The sequence below is a fragment of the Mustela lutreola genome, chromosome 6, assembly GCF_030435805.1.
Source record: "Mustela lutreola isolate mMusLut2 chromosome 6, mMusLut2.pri, whole genome shotgun sequence".
NCBI lineage: Eukaryota > Metazoa > Chordata > Mammalia > Carnivora > Mustelidae > Mustela > Mustela lutreola.
In genome coordinates this window covers 152,139,907-152,160,483 of record NC_081295.1, presented here as the reverse complement: position 1 = coordinate 152,160,483, position 20,577 = coordinate 152,139,907, and the positions used below count along the sequence as shown (strand labels likewise).

General features: G+C 46.7%; 2 long non-coding RNA genes across 4 annotated transcripts; one reads left to right on the top strand and one right to left on the bottom strand.

Moving 5' to 3' along the window:
- The first annotated feature begins 3,616 nt into the window (after positions 1-3,616).
- On the top strand, positions 3,617-13,832 carry LOC131834805 (uncharacterized). The gene is made up of 8 exons (XR_009354955.1): positions 3,617-4,348; positions 4,835-4,943; positions 6,999-7,235; positions 7,726-7,833; positions 9,153-9,399; positions 10,267-10,456; positions 11,207-11,310; positions 13,428-13,832. It is a non-coding gene; the product is annotated as an uncharacterized LOC131834805 (long non-coding RNA).
- Positions 7,340-20,557, bottom strand: LOC131834804 (uncharacterized). 3 transcript variants are annotated; one of them, XR_009354953.1, is made up of 7 exons: positions 19,727-20,557; positions 16,636-16,686; positions 14,951-15,084; positions 13,883-13,985; positions 12,506-12,626; positions 8,302-8,461; positions 7,340-7,446 (listed from the first exon to the last, which is right to left on the bottom strand). It is a non-coding gene; the product is annotated as an uncharacterized LOC131834804 (long non-coding RNA). The 3 variants fall into 3 exon arrangements; XR_009354952.1 differs by lacking the exon at positions 7,340-7,446 and adding an exon at positions 7,802-8,063 and having other exon boundaries at positions 19,727-20,556; XR_009354954.1 differs by lacking the exon at positions 7,340-7,446 and adding an exon at positions 7,802-8,063 and having other exon boundaries at positions 20,098-20,556.
- Between the last annotated feature and the right edge of the window lie 20 nt (positions 20,558-20,577).

The window sequence follows — 20,577 nt, the reverse complement described above, 5'->3', positions numbered from 1 at the left end:
AATTGGATCGATGGTGTTCTATGATTCACATAAACTCTTTTTAAATTTTTTATTTATTTGGGAGAGAGAAAGAGAGAGAGAATGAGAGCATGCACATGAGTGGAGAGGGGGAGGGGTAGAGAGAGAAGCAGACTCCCTGCTGAGCAGGGAGCCTGACACAAGGCTTGAACCCAGGACCCTGGGATCATGACCTGAGCCGAAGGCAGACACTTAACCGACTGAGCTGCTCAGGTGCCCCTCTCTTCACTCTTTTTCATTCTTTTTTCTTTGTTCTCCCCTGACTTGATAATTTCAAATAATCTGTCTTTGACTTCACAGCTTCTTTCTTCTTCTTGACCAAGTCTGCCTTTGGTGTTCTCCATTGCATCTTTGTGTTCATTGCATTCCTCAGCTCCAGACTTTTTCTCTCTCTCTCTTTTTCTTTCTCTTTCTTTCTTTTTTCTTTTTCTTTTTTTTTTTTTTTTTTTGATTTCTGTATCTCTGTTAAATGTCTCATTTTGCTTGTATACTGTTTTCTTGAATTCACTGACTTGTCTTTCTGTGTTTTCTTGTGGCTCACTGAACTTCCTTAAAACAACTAGTTGAATTGTTTATTGGGCAAATTGCAGATCTCCATTTCTTTAGGGTTGGTTACTGGAAAATTACTGTGTTCATTGGGTTGTGTCATGTTTCCTTGACTTTTCATGTTCCTTGAATCATGTCCTTGTGTTGCCATCTTCACATTTAAAGAAGGACTCCCTGTCTGCAGTCTCTACTGTCTCTGGGAGAGAAATCCTTTCTGCCCACCCTGCTAAGCATTCTAAGACTGTCTCAGACATTTTCTATGCATACATGTGTTCCATACTTCTTGTTCTCTCCTGGTGGTTGGGTGGGTGGGTGATGATTCTTAAGATTGTATTCTTTCTCCTGACCCTGCAAAGCCCAGCTGAGTGCTGTCAGCCTCCCATTTGCCTTCCCTAGGGCAATGCTGAATGCTGAAGTTTTTGTGCTTTTTCCCAATCCTGCAGATTTGGACTGGCTTTCTGCACATGCTCACTAGCTCTCTGCAAAGACGTGTACTCACTGACCATGGCAGTGTAAACAAGGAGCTGGCCACGTGGTGGTGGCAGTTGCGGCAAGGGAATGGGGGTGGCTGAGGGTAGGCTATGCAGAGCGTTGAGGGTGCCTGTGGGCCGGTTGGGGAGATGCACAGGTGAGGCATCCCCAGGGTTTGCTGGTGGGGCTTCTTGGTGGGGCCCACATAATGGGATCTGCAGCACTTCTGCTCTCCAAGCACCCTAGCTGCTGATCTCCTAGCTCCTCCTGATGCTTCAGCATGTACCATCTCAGTGTTAAGGATGAGGCAAGAAGGTATGGGGCCTCTTTGGCAGCTGGGGAGGCTAGACACACAATCACATGCCCCCACGTACCTTGTGAAGAAGTCACTGGCAAACAAGCTCTTCTCAGTGCTGAGCTGTCCCACTGTTGGGGGAGGGTAGCGGGAGAGTGAACCTGTTCTTATCCTTTTCATTGTGTCCAGTCTTGGATTCTGCTCCAGCAGCGTGTTGGGACTTCTCTGTTGGACTCTTGGACAACCACAGAGCACTTTCATTTGTGGGTGATGCTCAGAATTGGTGTGTTTTCTTGGGTGAGGTAAGACAGAGGACAACTTGTGTTCCTCGATTTCACTGTCGCCTCTCCCTGCATTGCATGTTTAGCAACACAGAGTGCCACAAATATCCAAGCTTTTTGGAAGAAAATAAATCTAATTCCAATGGAATGGGTAACTCTGGATTTTGTGTGGTTTGGATTCAACATAGACTCAGGTTCAGAGCCTTTGCGCCTTGGAAATGATCTTGGAACTCTGCTGGAAAATGTTCACTTTCTCTTTTCTCTGGAATATTGATACACCTGTCACATTCAAGCAGGGCCCATGATTGATCTTAATGTGCAGGTGTTCCTAACCAAGGCTGGATGTTTGAATTTGCTTCATTCTATGCAGTCGGTTTTAATTTTGATTAATTGCCATCAGGAGTAATAACTCCTCAGGGCAGATCATTAGGAAGCTACAAAATCGAATATGTTTAGCTACAGGATATGTAAAACTCGTCACCTCCACTGAAATGATCCAAGATACCCTTTGAGTTGCACGCACAAGGAATACTTCGGTCATTCCAACTGGATTTCAGAAACAAATTGAAATTGAATTGGAAATGCCTTTTCATAAGTAAGTTAGCTTTCACATTTGCTTTTTTTCCCCTTTTCTCAGTAGAGTTTCCTAATTTTGACATGAAAATCACTAACCACAGCTGACAATCATGGATGGTAGGAATAAGACGTTTTTAGGTATATGCTAGGGAACATCTCTCAGGGCATATTTGCTATTATTAGTTGAGAGATCACAAGCAGGCAGAGAGGCAGGCAGAGAGAGAAGGGGAAGCAGGCTCCCCGCTGAGCAGAGAGCCTGATGCGGGGCTTGATCCCAGGGCCCTGGGATCACAACCCGAGCCAAAGGCAGAGGCTTTAACCTACTGAGCCACCCAGGTGCCCAAAAGTGCTGTGGGTTTTTAAGCAAGCACTAATAAGGCACAGTTTCTAGAAGCCAAACCGTTGACTCCCTGTGCACCCCCCCCTCCCCCCCCCCCCCCGCTGGCGAGTGGAAGTGTTAGGGCTAGACTGGAGAAGGATTAAGCAGGTAAGGGTGAGCTAAGCTTTTTCTCTCTTTTCATAAAGATAAGCCTTCGGTGTATTTAGCGATAAGGCAGAGTTTTACAGTTCCAGTCTCACGAGAATAGGACCTCCACGCCAGTGTGCATCCGCACGCCCTTCTGCTCTGGTCCCAGAAGGGCAGGAAGGGACAGTGGGAACGAGAGAGGAGAGAGACACGTATGTGTCACGGGCCAGCAGTCACAGGAAGTGGCTCCGGGTGGAGGGTGTCCGCTCATCTAGCCCAAGGTCTCTCCTGTTGTCAAAGGTTTAAACGTCAAACATCAGGCATCGAGCTTGGGGTAGGGACCTGGCAGGAAAAAACTGGGGCAGGGAGAGTTGACTTACTCCAAGAAACTTGTAGTCTACTTCATTCCTGTCTGAGACCGATTTTAACCACATCCCAGGCAGGCCTAGGACTGAGAAAATGCTCTTGGGGTCCCCCGTGGTTGCTAGGATGGATCTTACTGTGTCCTGCGTATCGCATTCGGGGAATCCATCTCTAGGTAAGCCTCCAACCACTTCTAGCCTGTGTGTAGAGGGGGCTCGGGTCTTCAGAGGGCCAGAGTCTAACCCCAGCGCTCCTGGGGATGTGAATCTCCATGTCCGGAGGGATGGACAAGGGTATGTGAGGTGGGTCATTGCCCAAGTTAGTGCCCTCACAGGTGGCTCTCGCCAGTGCTCAAGGTACCTACAGCTCTGCCTCAGAAAATGGGGGTGGTGCTTCTCCTATCAGTCATTTTTATTGATCTTACGCTTATCCAGATCACTGACCAGATATCTTGGTTCCTCAATGCCAGTGTATTTGGATTATGATATCATGAACCAACAGACACAGGAGCTTCCTGGAACTGAATTTGGGAAAATTTTCTGGTTTCTTCCTTTCTTTCTTTTTTAATAATATAGAAAACAGTGTCCTAAAATGCTAGCAAGTCATTTAAAAATATTTGACTGGAAAGGTTTTTAACTTTTTCTAATACTAGCTTGCCTTGCTTTATAACCTAGCTGTCTTCAACTACAAGCAATCATTTAAAGGGGGGCTACATCAGGCCAGTTTTCCACTGAGTTATAATCATGGAGACCCTAATTATCCAGGTTTCATCTCAAGTTGGGTTGTAATTCATTAAAATTCCTTTTGCCCCTTTTCAGTTGGATGCGTTTCAGCGTTCTAAATTCTCGTCTCTTCCTGTTTCAAAAATGTAGACAGTTAATAGAGTGTATTCATATCTCATTTGTTTGTTAATTTGTTTTTGCAATGATCTCTTTGTCCCTTCATTTCTCTGACCTGTGGCTGTACCTACCTTACCAGTTAAAATGCAAATTTTCTTAGAGGCTGGTCCCTACTGATCATAGCCAAAGAATTTTGATCTTGCAAAATGATTTGCATTTGGATGAAGGATTCCCACTGCAAGTAGGAATTTGCACCTGGATGCAAATCCAGAGAGAGCGGGCTCTGCGGGGCTGTGCGGTGGACTTGGGGAGAGGGAGGTGGTGTCTTTGCGGTGACGGAAGGTATTGCATTCTGTGAAGGACACAACCCTGCACTACAGAACAGGACTGGGAGCGAAGCCTTTGATTTTTGCCCTTCTGGAAGGTCTGCATCGGTGCGAAGCCGTGAGATGTTGGCAGGTCCACTGTGTATCATCAGGGCAGCTGAGTTGATGTGAGTTTGCCCTTTGGCTTTCAAAGATCTCTCAGGGCAGCCTGACTGGGAGAGGTTATCAGCTCCCCTGCCCTGCCTGGTGGGGGTCAGTGTTTAGCTGGTATAAAAGCTTTATGGGAATGTGTATCTTTCGTCACCACTGACCAGATCATTCTTGTAACTAGGCGTCCAAGGAAGTCTCGAAGGATTCCTCCTGGGGCTCGGCAGCCTTGGAGCAGCTCCCGGGAGGTTTATCTTTGCTTTTTCTAATGTTTGCTATCTGGAGAGGATTCCCCAGGGAGTAGTTTGGCTTGGGTGTGAGGCTGAGCCTTTCATTCCTTCTGACCCAGGGAAAATGGGTTCTTTAGATTACAAACCCAATGTAATTCCATCAGGAAGAGTGGGCTCCCGGCAGGAAAGAGCAACAGTTGAGGATTATTGAAAAATGGAATACAGTGGTTTTTTTGTTCTTGCCTTTTTTTTTTTTTTTTTTTTTTTTTTTTTTAGAGAAGAAAGGACTATAATTTACACTAGAACTCTGCTCTGTGTTTGAAGATGTGCATTGGAGACTCTTGGGGGAAACCGTTGCTTGCCTCAAATCAAAAGGGAAAATGAGGTTAGAAATAACTTTTAAAACACATCCAGTGACCTGAGTATTATTTTATAGGTCTGAATAAAGGGTGAGAACATGATTTAGAGGGTCTGTGATGGCTCAGTAGTTTGTTAATAATCTCATGTAAAAATTAAATCAGATTGTGAATTATGTACTCTGGATTTTACTTAATTTAGTTTTACTGAATAGGGATTTTCAAGTGTAGTCATTCTTGTTAACATGCAGCGATTATACTGGTTCAGGGGGCTGCACTATAAGATGATAAAAGATACAAAAAAATTTTTTTTTGAAGTAAGGTCTACACCCAACATCGGGCTCAACACCCCAACCTCGGGATCAGGAGTCGCACACTTTACTGTCTTAGCCAGGAGCCCCAAGAAGATAAAAAATATTTGAGTTGATTACGAATTTTATCTAATTATATTGGTCCATTAAACAACAACAACAACAACAACAGTGCCCCATAGGTTGGTTAAACTGCAGGAGCACAGCAACCAAGTTATTGCTGGAAATTCGAGAGCTAGCTTCCTCACGCTCTCTTCATTCATCCTGTGGAACATGGTGTACCGAAGATCTTATTCTGCAAGTTTTCGCAAGATTCTTTTAACAGCCCTCTTTCTAAATTCCTTCTGCAAGAGTCATTTACTCTTTCGAAGAGTGACTGTGTAATTTGGCCCTCGAACCCCTGGGAGTCCCTGAAGATTCGTTAAGGAGTCCAGAAATCTATATTTATACTGAGTATTGTCGAGGACAGAATGAAGAATGTACGGGTATAGATGTACTGTTATTTTTCATGTGTAAGTGGTTGTTGCGATGATTAATCAGTACAAAATACACTGCTTTCTTGACAGCTTTTGGTAATATCAGTCAACAGAGACTAAAACAAAATGCCTAGTATTGGGTGAAAAATCGGCTCTCGTACTTGAAAAGTTTAGGAACTAGTAGAAAATAGGAGTGGAGAGTATCACCCATGTGGCAAGTTTCCGTTTCAGCAAAAGTTCCTTGTAGGCCTCCGAACTCCCCACGGTCAAAGGAGTTATTCAAGTCTCAGAATGATTCATGCTTATATAACATACTGGGAACAAAAGTGTGGAGCATTAGGATTTGTGGAGGAAAAAGAGGGGGGTACATTCAAATGATCTGCTAATATGGAGTCTTTTTTTTTTTTTTTTTTTTTTTAATGCTCTCGAATTACCACATTGTGGCTAAGTAGATGACAGCTGGCCGCAGAAGTCTATAAACTCATTTTAATCATGCTTTCAGCCAGCCAGGATCTCCTGAATCATAATCACGGAGAGGACTCCAGGAAACGCACGGAGCTCTGCCCTGCTTCCCAAGCCAAGCCCCACTTGTCCGGCCTCAGGATCAATGCTGGGTCACAAAAAAGGGGGTTGTGAGAACAAAGCCCAGCTCAACGGGGGTGGGGGGCAGATGTACCAGAAAGAACCACGCAAAGTTCTGTAGAGAGAAGTTCCTGCCTTTTTTTTTTTTTTTTTTAAGATTTTATTTAATTATTTGACACAGTAAGAGGGATCACAAGTAGGCAGAGAGGCAGAGAGAGAGGGGGAAGCAGGCTCCCCGCTGAGCAGAGAGCCCAATGCAGGGCTCAATCCTAGGATCCTGAGATCATGATCTGGGCCAAAGGCAGAGGCTTAACCCACTGAGCCCCCCCAGGCGCCCCGACTTCCTGCTTTGTGAAGGGTGGCATCTCTCACTAGCTGACCAAGCACACAGTAAGTCCCCTCCTGTCCCTCTGACAGAAACCAGCCCCACAGTCTAACATTCGAATGTAAGGGACAGAATGAAGCGGGGCTCTTAATCTCGGGCCTGGGAGTTCGAGCCCCGCGTTGGGTGTAAAGGTTACTTAAAGAAATAAAATCTTAAAAAAAGATAAATGAGTACAGGATCCAGGAAGAGGAGGCGCGCCCTTGTCAACCCGCAGGAACAGGTCCGCCTCCACTCCGGGCAGGCAAATACATCCATGCATGTTACACACGCCGCCGAGGCTTTTATTGTTGATCAATAATTACAGCTCTCTTTCATGTTTTCACACTCTAGGTCTAAGGAGGGAAGGGAACGGGGCCTGTTAACCTTCAGGTGCGACCCAGAGGCCCTTTATGGCCGGCCAGGTGCAAACACCGTATCTAATCTCCCCGGTGTCTGCGGGGCAGCAGCTGCAGCGGTTGGAGGGAGTTCTCGGCTCTCAGATATCAGGGAAATGTCCGTGCCGGTATTGTCCCATTTCGGGGTGGCACAAGAAATCTGCAGGCTGTTTTCCACTTCGACGCATGATAGGTATGACTGGGGAAAAGCCATTTTTACTGAGATCCCAACCATGGGGGCGAGGGCAGCGTGACCCACTCCAAGTTCAAGGGGGAATTGGAGGCCCTTTATCCGTCTCCTTCCTGTAGGTACAGAAGCCGTCTTCAGCCTTGTGTCTTACTACCACCGGCTCTTTGTAACTCTGGACAGGACCCCAGGGTACTGCGAATCAAAGTGTGTTCACCTGAAAAACAGACACGGTCTTTAGTCTGGCATCAGTGCCTGAGGGTATTTTAAAAGTTAATGTCATTGGGGGTAAAGTAAAACGAGATCCTGAAGCCAGAGTGTAAGACAGAAGGAATGTTTGCACGACTTTCTCAAACAGGGTGTGCAACAGTCTACGGGATGGGCGCGGGCCCTACGACCTCCTGGGATCCTGAGCTGGGACAAGGCGTCTGAGCCCCAGGTCCCTTGTCTGTGCCACAAGGAGTTGATCACCGCACGACGCCCTTCGGTTTTACAGATCTACACGGAATGCATGCCCCGGGCCCAGCAGACAGCGCCTCAGCCATCTCGTCCTGGAGACCGGGCCAGCGCGGCGGCAGGACTCACCTGTGACACGTGTTGCAAAGTAAGACATCAGTGTAAGAACTGTGTGTGTCCATAACGTGTCACGTTTGTACGCCTTAAATTAAGATGTCAGGCGTGTCTCAGTGAATTTGGAATCCGAGTGGAGGACGGTTTGTGAAGACTCAGGGTAGTGTTCTAGCTTCCGCTCCGTTCTGTGCGGGCTAACTTCCCTGGCCCCAGATATTCAGATGACAGCACGATGGCGTCCGGAGCAGGCAGGAATTGCGTTTGCTAAAAGGAACGGAGAGGCCGAAGGAAATAGGGGTTGTTCTCGTCACACGCAAGGGCTGCGGTGTGGCACAGAGAAGGGCCTGTGCGAAGGCCTCACGCCCCAGGCTCCTCCTCCTCCTCCATCCTTCTTGGGATCGGGCTCTCATTCTCACGCCTCCTTAATAAACATTCCTGGACACCCACCCCGTGGCCTCTGCTGTTCCTCATTGGCTACAAGTGTGTCACATGACCACCCTACCTGCCAGGGAGTCTGGGAGACAGCGTGCTGAAATTGAGCCCATTGCTAGGGTTGAAGCCGACGGAGCATCTGCCTGCAGGGAAGAAGGCGGAAGGGGACACAGGGTATGCGGTGGCAGTGGCGGGGCCAGGACTCTGCTGAGGTTCACAGATCCTGCAGGCTGGAAAGGGCAGAAAATGCAGGGACTGATGGAGTCAGAACGCAGAAGGGTCTTAGGAGAGGGGAACAGTATAATGAACCTAACATGCGCACAGTTCAGGAGAGTTAAAGTCTTACCCCTGAGTCTAAAAAAATCAACAGTAAATAGACTGGGGGAAATGTTTCTTAACCCTGTAACAATATCTACTAATTTTCCTTTAGCACAAGAGTAGTAATAGCAATCAAACTAATACGTTTCCAGAATGTTTACTATTAGTTATTGCCCATGTGATTCTCAGGGTAATTCTCGGAGGGAGATTTATTATTTTATTACTTTTTTTTTTTTTGAAAATTGAGAATTATAAGTAACTTGACCAAAATCCTATAGCTAGTAAGTAGGTGGGCCAGGATTCGAACTTAATGCCAGAACATGTATAACCCTTATTTTCCTTTATATTATACTATTTCTCAAGGGAAACAGATTTATTGTCTCAAAAAGCCAATTCAATCTTTTTTAAAAAGATTTTATTTGGGGTTGCCTGGGTGGCTCAGTGGGTTAAGCCTCTGCCTTCAGTTCAGGTCATGATCCTGGGGTCCTGGGATCAAGCCCCACGTTAGGCTCCCTGATCAGTGGGGAGTCTGCTTCTCACTCTGACGAATAAATAAAATAAAATAAAAAGATTTTATTATTTTTATGTAATCTCTGCACCCAGCATCGGGCTCGAACTCACAACCCTGAGATCAAGACCCAAATGCTCCACCGACTGAGTCAGCCGGATGCCCCCAAAGCTAATTCAGACTTGGACTGCATTCAGAGCATCACAGTAGCTACGTCTGGGGAGAGAACAGTCTGCAATCAAAATGTATTTGCAGCATTGCTCTTAATTCTGCAAGCCGGGTTCAGACGATGGGAACCACGAAATCCTCCTGTACTCACGCCACCTTCAACAGTCTCAGCAGGTAAGGAGGATGCTCTCGGGCCACACCTCCACCTTGCTCTTGGCCCTGGAGCTCCAACAGTGGACTCTTCTGTCTCCTATACCCCCAACTTGTCACTTTCTACCAATTCTTTTTTCCTCAGCCAATAAGTTTATTTAAGTTTCCATCCTAAATAAATAGCCCTCCAAAACCTCCTTGGTAGAAGTACATACCTTTTAAACTGTGACTTCTAATGAGTCTTTGATAACCACACTTCTTAAAAGAATATGTAACGGGGTGTCTGGGTGGCTCAGTGGGTTAAAGCCTCTGCCTTCAGCTCAGGTCATGATCTCAGGGTCCTGGGATCGAGCCCCGCATCGGGCTCTCTACTTGGCAGGGAGCCTGCTTCCTTCCTCTCTGCCTGCCAAATAAATAAATAAAATCTTCAAAAAATAACAACAAAGAATATGTAATATATGCGGTCTCTACCTCCTTGCTTTCCATTTATACCCTTTTCAATTTCCAACTACGTCGGACATCCCCAGCAATTTACAATCACAAGTCTGTCCCTTGTGGCCGGCCTCTTTATAAGGTAAAGGAGCTGACAGTTGGAGGCTTGGTGGAGGCGGTATTTTAAGGGCTGCTCATTTATCTGATATCTTGAAAACATTCCTAAACCTGTTAAAAAGTCTAGTTTTCACAAATGTGTTCTCCTACTAAATCAATAGGACTTTTAATTCACTCCGAAACAGTGAACCTAAACTCGGCAATGATTTCGTGGGCTCGCTGTTCACTTTCTCATTACAGAAGAAAGCAGACTCTTTCTGTTCTTTTATACTTGAATAATTTTAGTGCCTGTGACCGTATTTAAAGTGAATGGAAACTGACTGTTCCGTTTTTGATTATCAGTGGACTAAGTATCAGTGACATGAAGAATCTGGGAAGAGACCATTGACTGTCCGTTTGCCTCTGCCCCTGTACTCATCATTCCCCAGCTCCACATCCCCTGGGAATATGGAAGAGCCCTGAGTCACTTCGGCAACAGTTTGGAAGTAGACCCTTTCACAAAGGCTTGGAAAACCACAGGTTTCAACTGCAAGTATGATATAACTACATTTCTAAACACCACCACCTCGAGATTGTTAGGAACGCCGGTGGTTTTGGAAAGTTTCACCGCCGGCCAATTTTGAGCTCTCAGGCCCCTTCTGTATCCAGTGGATTGGAGCAAACAATACCCTTCAAGGAAAAATTCTAAAATTTCCTAAAAGTAGAAGTAAAACAGTACAGTTGACCCTTGAACAACATGGAGGCCAACCCCTGGTGTGGTGAGAAAGTTGCATGTAACTTTTGACTCCCTGAAAATCTCACTACTAAATGGCCCACTGTTGACCAGAAGCCTTAATGATTACAGTCTGCTAACACACATTTTGTATGCTATGTGTGTTATATACTATATTCTTCCAATAAAGTAAGCTAGAGAAAAGAGGATGTTATTTAAAAAATAAGGAAAATAACTTTACCGTACGAGACAGTAAAAAATCCACATCTAAGTGAACCCACGGAGTTCAAACCCATCTTGTTCAAAGGTCAACTGTAATTAATCTCTTATTAAAATACAAGAAATGATTTTGCTTCCAGATTAGATCCTTGACTTTTTATCGTTTCTCATTCTGGACCATCTGCAAAGCATGATTAGCACAAGAAATTGCCAAGGGCGGGAATAGAGTGAGAGGCAGGGTCTGGGGGCAGGGGGCGGGGGTGGAGGGTGAGCACGGGCACACACGTAGATCATTCTAGATTAAATACTAAATCAGGAGAAACTGTACATGGAATTCTCATCTTTTCCCAGGCTGGCGATACACGGGGTAGGATGTCACCTTGTGATGCCCGGCCGCGGCGATAAGCTTTCGCCCCCTCCCGGTCAGCCCCGCGATCAGGACGGCGATCAGGATGGTAAGCAGCCAATACGCTTAACCATCCCTCTGCACACACATTCTGTTTTTCCACTTTTGGTACAGGCTTCAGCAAATTACATGAGATATCCAACACTATCGATTATTGGCTTTTAAAGCTGATCGTCAATGCAGTCCATTTTAGAAGGATACACAGTGGGGCAAGTTTCGTGTGTGTTTATTGACAGGGGGCTCTTTCTAGCTTCTGGACGGGCTTGCACAATGCACCCCATGGATCCCCAACTCCTCACTCCATTTCTTTCTAGTAACCAGTGTGGCTGCACTTCTCCCTCTGTCTCTTTCTCTTCTAACTTCAGGAATAGAAACAATAAAGATTAGGACAAAGAAAGTGCATGCATGTGGCATGGGGTAGGCAGGGGGAATCTTGGAGCCACAGGAGATAAAAGTCACTGGGCAAATCCCTTACCCCTTCGCTCCCAGTCTTACTCATGTTCAGCTGAGAATGGAAACGTTGTGAGGGGTGTGCACAAAGGCATAATGCACAGGAACATGCTTTCAAAGGTCTCAGGTGCTGTTTCAGACCCAAAGACAGATGGTATTCGTAAAATTTTTGAATAATTCTAGTACAGGTTTTCCTCGACTTACATCCTGATAAACCATCATAACTTGAAAGTATCCGAGGTCAGCAATACTGGACATCATAGTTCAGGCTGGCCTGTCTGCTCCGAACACTTACATGACCCTGCAGCTGAGCAAAGCCATTTAACGCGAAGCCTATTTTATAACAAAGTGTTGAGTTTCCCATAAATTTACTTTATAGAACATACGGGCAAAAATCAAGCTTTATGCTGGGTTTCTAACCTACACGGAGGGCCAACACTTGAGTATATTTTACCAAACAACAGAACTCAAAAGAGTTAAAGAAAAAGAATGACCTTAAAGCCTTCCACAGGTACAAGAAATAGTTTAGGGGAACATTCTGTGAAGCCTGTTTTCATGGAGGGATCAGATAGCATGCAATTATTTTGTAATTGCCTTCGGTTCCTTGCTATATAATTATTCATTTGGTTATATGTGCTTTACAAATTAGCACCCCCCAAGGATCTAAAAAAAAAAAAAATCACACAGAACATGGTGATTATCCCTAGAGTTACATTGTTTCTCAAAGGGTAACTGCCATTTCATTTGCTAGGGTCTGAATTCACATCATGACCTCATGGCAATCATGTACTTACAAAGTGACTTGCCTGGCTGACCGGGTCTTGAAAGGTTGTGTGCAGCTCTGGTCTGAGGCAGTGATTGGGAACAGTTGCCGATGCAAACTGGTGAGTGCGGCGGGTTCAGACGTGCTCCAGGCTGTGGAGGGCTCACGGTCAATAGTGGTGAGTGTGTGTGTGTGTGTGTCTGTGCGCGCGCGCGCGCGTGCGGATTCCCATGCACATGTAAGCACGACATCTGTGGGTTTCTCAGGTCTCCCAAAGGCCCACCAATTCACGGAGGAATGTTTTACCCAACCAGGAATCATTCCCACTCCCAAAGCCACACCGATTTGTTAGATTTATTAGAAGGTCAAAGGAAGAGAACTATAAATGTCGCACCTTCCTTTTAAAATCAAGATCAAAAGTAAAAACGTCTTTTATGAAATACGAGAAGTTAAAAACATTGCTTAGGAGGGAGAGTAGGAGAGAGACTACCTAAGGTCATGGGACATCACAGAGCTGTGAGTTTAGTATGAAACCCGCCCTGAATGTGTAGACATTATAAAATGATAGGATTCCAGGAAGGAGTGGATCAGGCCGCCGTGGAGCCCACACTGCCGTGTGCTGAAGCGGCTCCTCCAGGCTTTTGGAGAACCAATTGTTAAATACTCAGGAATCTTACAAATAGGTTGTTAAACTGTTGGAATCTTGAACTTGGCCGTGGTGGGGGTATTTACACCACAGAAATGGGCAAACGCTACAAGCCATTCTTTTCTTCCTTCGAGAGCCAACTTACTAGCATACCGCAGAGTTCAATCTTTAAAGGAACACTTGGCTGAAAAGCCCGTTTTGCTAATACTTCTTATGGGATGGGGTCTCCCTTGTCACCGACTCTTAGATTTTAACCCTTCCCTGAGTGACTGTAAGCTTAGTTTGTTTTTCCCCTCCTTTCTCTTAGGCTCTTCCAAGCCACTCAAAGACTGTTACAACTGAACACTCACCGCACGAATCCCGTGTTTGAATACTGGTGTTCAAGGGCACAGGATCCGAACTTGAACGCAGATTAGACACTGAGGGTTTGAATGCGCAGCCTCATATTTACCAAGAGTGTGATCTGAACAATACTCCTCTCTTCATGCCTCCCTTTTCTCATTTGTGGAAGGGACCTCACGGAGGTTGAATGGGAATTCCTTCCTTGGAGGGTGGTCGTGGGAATGATGTAAGTTATGGATGTAAAGCGTTTGGAACTCTGGCCACGGGAGGCCCTATGCATGTGATTATTACTGCATTCGTGGTTGGGAAGATTAGCCTGTGTGCCTGGCACACGCCGACACTCATTAAATAGAAACTGTGTCTGTTTTTCTTTCTTGCAGTTGTTATTATACATTGGTATTTGGGTTAAAACATCTTTACCTTCAGGGACTGGAAGCCTGATGTCTCCTGGGCCACAGCCTGGCTCTTTTGAGGGCTCCTGTTGTCCCAGCTGATTCCACTTTCTGCGAGTGCACCTTCAGCTCTGAAAAGGAGTGAGCCCAAAGTAAGGGGGGGCACCACGTGGAGCCTGCGGGGGAGTCAGGGCAAGGAGAGCCAGGTGACCTGTCCTTCCTTTAAACTGCTAGAACTTACTGCCTGTAATGTTTAGTCTGTAAGGATGGGGTGACATCATTCTGTCGTCCCTTGGGATTCGGTGTGAACCTAGGATACCATGGCGATAACACTGTCCCCCGCTGCCCTTCCGTGGTTGGGCTGGGATGAGCAGAAGTAGGGTGCGTGCTGCCCCACCTTTCCCAAGCTGCTTCTCTATCCTCTCACTGTCACGGCAGTCCTGTGTTCAGTAGCATTCTGGCTGCAGAGAAGCCCAAAAGATGGGACCGAACCTGGGGGACCTATTCCAGGGGCATGCCAAAGCCACTGAACAGGGGAGGGGGCATCTCCCTGGCTTGTAGCCCTCCAGATGCAGCCAACTTGACATTCCAAGCCCTTGCTCCTGTGGACTAAGTCCCCTAGAGCCTGCAGGCAAAGCCTCTTCCCCTGAAGCTCCAGCTCCTCGAAGGAGGGATTCTGAGCTCTGAAACATACAGCACACTCGGCAGGTGTGCGGATTGGCCGCTAGACACCACAAGTGAAGACATATTCACATAGGGAGCTCCATGGCTACACGGGCCAGAGGCCCCAGGATTGCACATTCTGCATAGAACTGGCAACTTTGTCTTTGCCTGAATACCTCAAATCCAGTGTATACTTCTACTCTGTCTACTCTAAGATCTCTAAAACCATGCTGAAGTCATGCCCCTCAGTAATTTCTCTGTTGAACTGAGGTTACAGAAGGTATGCAGAAATAATACTGGCCTTTCCAATCTGTTACCCGCAAAAGTCAGGAAACAGAGGCTAATCCTACACTCTCCAGAATCCCAAGTTCTTTGTATAGGCTTTTTTTGGGAGGGGGCTGTTTGTGCTATGATCTCCTAAAAATATCCTTACCTGGGTACCTGGGTGGCTCAGATGGTTAAGCATCTGCCTTCGGCTCAGGTCATGATCTTGGGGTCCTGGGATCAAGCCCTGCAGCAGGCTCCCTGCTCCTTGGGAAGCCTGGTTCTCCCTCTGCCTCTCTCTCTCTTATGAATAAATAAATAAATAAAATAAATAAAATCTTTTAATATCCTTACCTATCTCAGTGCAAATAACCTCAGTCTGCTATGATGACCAACTGAACCAGGAAAGGAGAAGGAAGAAGAGGAGGAACATAATCACAGCTAACAGCCATTGGTCGCTTAGCACGTGTGAGCACAGCATCACGAATGTACACAACTGGTATGCATGGTATTTTTATCTTTGTTCGACAGAGGAAGCTGAATCCCAGACAGGGGAATGAACCTGCCCAAGGTCACACATATAACCAGTGGCCTAGGATTAAAGACCCTCTTACATGAATGGGAGAAGATATTTGCAAATATAGCAGATAAAGGGCTAGTAGCCAAAATCCATAAAGAACTGATCACCCTCAACACCCAAAGAACAAATAATCCAATCAAGAAATGGGCAGAAGACATGAATAGACATTTCTACAAAGAAGACATCCAGATGGCCAACAGACACATGAAAAAGTGCTCCACATCACTCAGCATCAGGGAAATACAAATCAAAACCACCATGAGATACCACCTCACACCAGTCAGAATGGCTAAAATTAACAAGTCAGGAAATGACAGATGCTGGCGAGGATGCGGAGAAAGGGGAACCCTCCTACACTGTTGGTGGGAATGCAAGTTGGTACGGCCACTCTTGAAAACAGCATGGAGGTTCCTCAAAAAGTTGAAAATAGAGCTGCCCTATGACCCAGCAATCGAACTACTGGGTATTTACCCTAAAGATACAAGTGTAGTGATCCAAAGGGGCACGTGCACCCAAATGTTTATAGCAGTAATATCCACAATAGCCAAACTATGGGAAAAACCCAGATGTCCATCAACAGATGAATGGGTAAAGAAGATGTGGTATATATATGCAACGTAATACTATGCAGCCATCCAAACCCCCAAATCCTGCCATTTCCAAGGACGTGGATAGAACTAGAGGATATTATGCTGAGTGAAATAAGTCAATCAGAGAAAGACAATTATCATATGATCTCTGATATGAGGAATTTGAGAAATAAAACAGAGGATTATAGGGGATGGGAGGGAACAATGAAACAAGATGAAACCAGAGAGGGAGACAAACCGTAAGAGACTCAATCTCAGGAAACAAGCTCAGGGTTGCTGGAGGGGAGGGGGTGTGGGAGGGATGGGGTGGCTGAGTGATGGACACTGGAGAGGGTATGTGCTATGGGGAGGAAAAAAAAAAAAAGACCCTTTGACCTGCGAGCTTTATGATGAATGAACCATTATGTTTGACATTCCTAAGCACTCTGGATTCTGGGGTTGAAATGAAAGAACGCGTGATTAGAAGCTGGCATAATTAAAGATATCACACCACGTCCATCAGCTCTCTGGAGGGAAAGCCACCACTCTGATTTTAGCGTTTGCCCATTTCTGTGGTGTAAATATTCCCACTGTGCTTGACTGCAAGCTGCCCATGCTTTGGTAGAGTGACCTAGTATGTGCAAGGAGTGGGTCTTGGTGCAGGTGTACGATTTGGGCTCCGGGCTCTACTGCCCTTTTACTCACATGCTGCTATAAGCAGAACTCAGCCTTTCTGAGCTGAGTTGTCTCCCTCATCTGTAAAACAAAAGATGAAAGAATAAATTGCATCCACAGCCTTAGGAAGGATCCATATGATGTGAGGTGACGGTCTGGGAAGTCTACGGTATTCTTTTAAATGGGAAAATGGGAAATCTGCTAGTCATTAAAAAGGTCACTTTCGAGAAGAAACATGCTTTCAATTTTAATAAAAGTTCAATAAATACAGTCATCTAGTCTCCTTCCCACCCTTTTATCTTGTCTAGGCCTCACAAGCAGGGAGAGCAGCAGAGGGAGAGGGAGAAGCAGGCTGCACACTGAGCAGGGAGCCCAATGCGGGACTCAATCCCAGGACCCTGGGACCATGATCTGAGCTGAAGGCAGACACCTAACCAACTGAACCCCTAGGCTCTTCTTGAACTTATTTTCTTATTGGATAAGAGTTGGAACAGAGACCATCACAATCACTTGGCAATTTCATCTTGGAAGTATTTGGATTTTCCAAGGCAAGAGTTCTTAAGCTAGAATATTTAATACAATTAGTTTCCTCAATAATCCTGTTTATTATACTGTGTATGCATATCACTGAGAAGCGATCCACAAACTTCTAAAGACTGCCAGAGACTGTGTCCCCACTCCGACCCCCAAAGGTGCACGTGTCAAAATGAAGATTTCCAGAGAGCTTAGGAACAGATTTTTTTTTTCCCCCTTATCTAACAAAGGCCTGGACAGCCACCACCTCACTGGCCTCATTCTGCAAAATGCAAAGGAAAAGGAAATGTGTGCCTTCTATTTCTGAATACCTAAAATTAAGAGAAATGTATGTCATTAACATATGGGGGTTTGACTGACTTTCATAAAGCAGATCACCCATTTTTCTACACACTCGCACACCCCCTTCTCCATCCTTTGCTACAGAGGTTTCAAGTCTGTACTTCATGGTTGTGAATTAGCATTTTTTTTTTAAGTCATTGGGAAGCATGCTATTTCAGGATAGTCTGCAATGAAAGGAAAGCTTGCTCTCTGCCTATGGGAAACCTGGGCATCTCTGGGCACGCTTTCTAAAAATACCAATGCTAGAGCCATTTTTTCTTGGTGGCCAAGCACCTGAGAGAAATCAGAAGCAAAGACGGGATGTCCTAGAGGGAGGGAGAGTGTCTCTGGCCTGCCCCAGTGACCCACGCTGATCACCCTCATTCATGGTACAAGCTGGCTGGCTTTAGCAAGTTCCAGACTGAGTCTTACCTACACCCAGGGTGGGGGAGGGGGCATGCAGTCAGCACCACAGGCACAGATCTGCCATATGATGAAGAAGAAGGCCTCCTTGCCTCTCCGAAATGAATTAGTGCTCAAAATGCTCCAGCAGATAGCCATACCTTTTCTGGAAGCTTTATTTGCCTCAAAAAGTGTAAGGAATGATGCTAAAACGTATTGGTTATTTGTGTCATTTGGGTGCTCATTTCCTGGTAACAGATTTTGAAAGAAGATGGCAGGGGGAACTTAAGAGACTTGGACTCTCTAATGAGAGCACGAGAGAATAGGAAAGACAGACCTCTGTTGGGTTCCCTGCAAGCAGCAGCCTTCCCCATGGGCCTCTGGCTCCCTCCTACCCGCCCACTGCCTCCAAATAGAATCAGTCCTTCATTTACATACTCCTAGTCATCCTAATCTTAGTATTCAGAGTATCCCTAATACAGTAATTCGATGATGGCATGGATGATATTTATGTCCTCTAGTTTGGACCTCTTAGTTTTGACTAGGATTCATGTCAAGACAACCTGAAAAGCAGCAAATAGAAAACTAAAATTTGTAGGACATAAATAGGAAAAAAACACAAAAGCTCCGATGAATTCTTACAAAGTGCCTGGCATAGGCCAGGGGAGCAATCCTCTGTTCGACCCTCACACCGGATGTCTGTGTCATTCGGGCTCCAAATCAGGAGCACCTGTCCTCAGAGAGGCTGGCCCTGGATTGTCCTGTAAGGCTCCTGGCACATCCTGAGTGCTCTGTCAGTGCTGGCGAGATGAGGTTATCTTCAGAGGACGTCTCCTCGGAGCAAGGTGTATGCAAATACTAGTATTGTTATGCTTCCAGCACAAATTCATAATTGACTTTCTGTTAAACATTGCAGCAAGTTAAATTAATTCAGTATGATTACAGTCATTAAACAAATGCCTGGTAATGACTGCTTTCTTATTTCGACATTCCTCAAACCACTAGGGTAATACCATATAAGGCTTTTGCTCCATTGTCAGATTAATTGGGATGCGCAACCTGCGCTCCGTCACGGAGCGTGCGCACTGCTTTCCAGTGGCCGCACCACGATTTAAAGCTATTGCTGGACTCCTTTACCCCCGGGGTTTCCCTGTTGCTCCTGCCATCGCGTTAGGGTACCATTTACTAGTCCGTTACAGCCTACAAGTGGCTTGAGGCAATTTTTACCTGTTTTTGTTTGTTTGTTTGTTTTTTAAATGTGCTTTTAAAATCAGAACACTGGCAGGAATTCCCCCCATGTTTCTTCTTCGGACGCTGAAGCTAATGAAAACGACAGGTGGCAGAGATGACTGCAGCCTGTGTTCGTGTCGCAATGGTCACTCCAAGAATGACCTGCCGCCTTTAGCAAGCAGGGCAGAAATAGTTAAGTCCTGCAGGCTGCGAGTTAAAGCACACACACACGCACACGCACATGCACACAAACTGTGCCCCAGAGAAAAGCAAGGAACGGGGAGCCGTCCCTGCCAGGTGTGGGGGATCGCTGCCAGGTGCGGAGCGAGGCAGGCTGCCCTCCCGCAGCAGCGAGGCTGCAGACGTCTTCAAGGTCACCTGCCCGGTGCCACCCTGGAAACCGGCCTGATGCTGCGGAGGCCACGGCCCGGGAGCGCCCTGCGATCAGCTGACGGCTTCGTCACCGCCGCCACCTGCTGCACCATCACGGTCACGGCTGCCAGAGCCCGGGCTCCTGCCACTTGCCAGCCGCAGTGCAGCAAAGCCGGGGCGGACAGCTGGGCGCACAGCGGCAGAGTTTGAGAGTGACCTCCTCCTGTCGCCACTCAGCATCCCTTACGTGAGGAGTATTTACCTTGGGTTAGCCAGGAGCAGAGACGCGGTCTGAGTGCGCACGTTGGCCGCGGAGTTCGCCGCAGAGCAGGTAGTGCTGGAGCCTCGCAGCTGCACTGCCTCAGGCGGGGCGCGGCGGGTCACTCCTGCCACCTGTGCCCCCCGCCTGCGGGCGCCTCATGCCACGCAGCTCGCCCTGCAGGAATAGAGGCTAGGACCGAGGAGACGAGGCTGCCCGTGGCTGGCGCGGCTGGCCGGGGCCTGCGCAGGCGACACCAGCAAACTGAAGCCATGGGACTCTCCCGCTCTCAGTTCAGGCTGGTCACAGGGGCTGGCGCGGGTCCCCGCTCCTCAGTTAGAACACGGTGTAAAGGAGAAACCAGACTCACTGACCTAATTCAATGCCAGTCCTCTCTGGATGCGGGGACAGCTGCCGACTAGCAGGGACACGACCAGCCATCAGTGGACGATTGCTCAGTGCATTCCAGAGAGAGAATGACAGTCTGACTCCGGTCATCTGATGGCTTCTTCTTATTTTCCTACATAATCGTGCTGCTAGGTGTGCAGCTGTCTGCAGTGAGCCTGCCTTCGGTGCAGTCTTCCTCTGCTCTGGCTGGAAATCAGGGTGCCAGGCAAGCCTGCTTTCGCACTGGTTCCTCTCTGCGTGATGCTACGTAACTGGGATGGGTCACACTGACAACAAAGAAAGAAGCAGGAAGCCTCACTTTATCTTCTCTTGCGATGTTAGCGGAACGTAACTCTCCTTCGCAGGGATGCGCTCCTGCATGTGCCCCTGTGCGCGCGCGCGCCCTGTAATTTATCTACTCTGGGAGCCTAACAGATAGCATCACGGATGTGGTTTTTAATGATTTG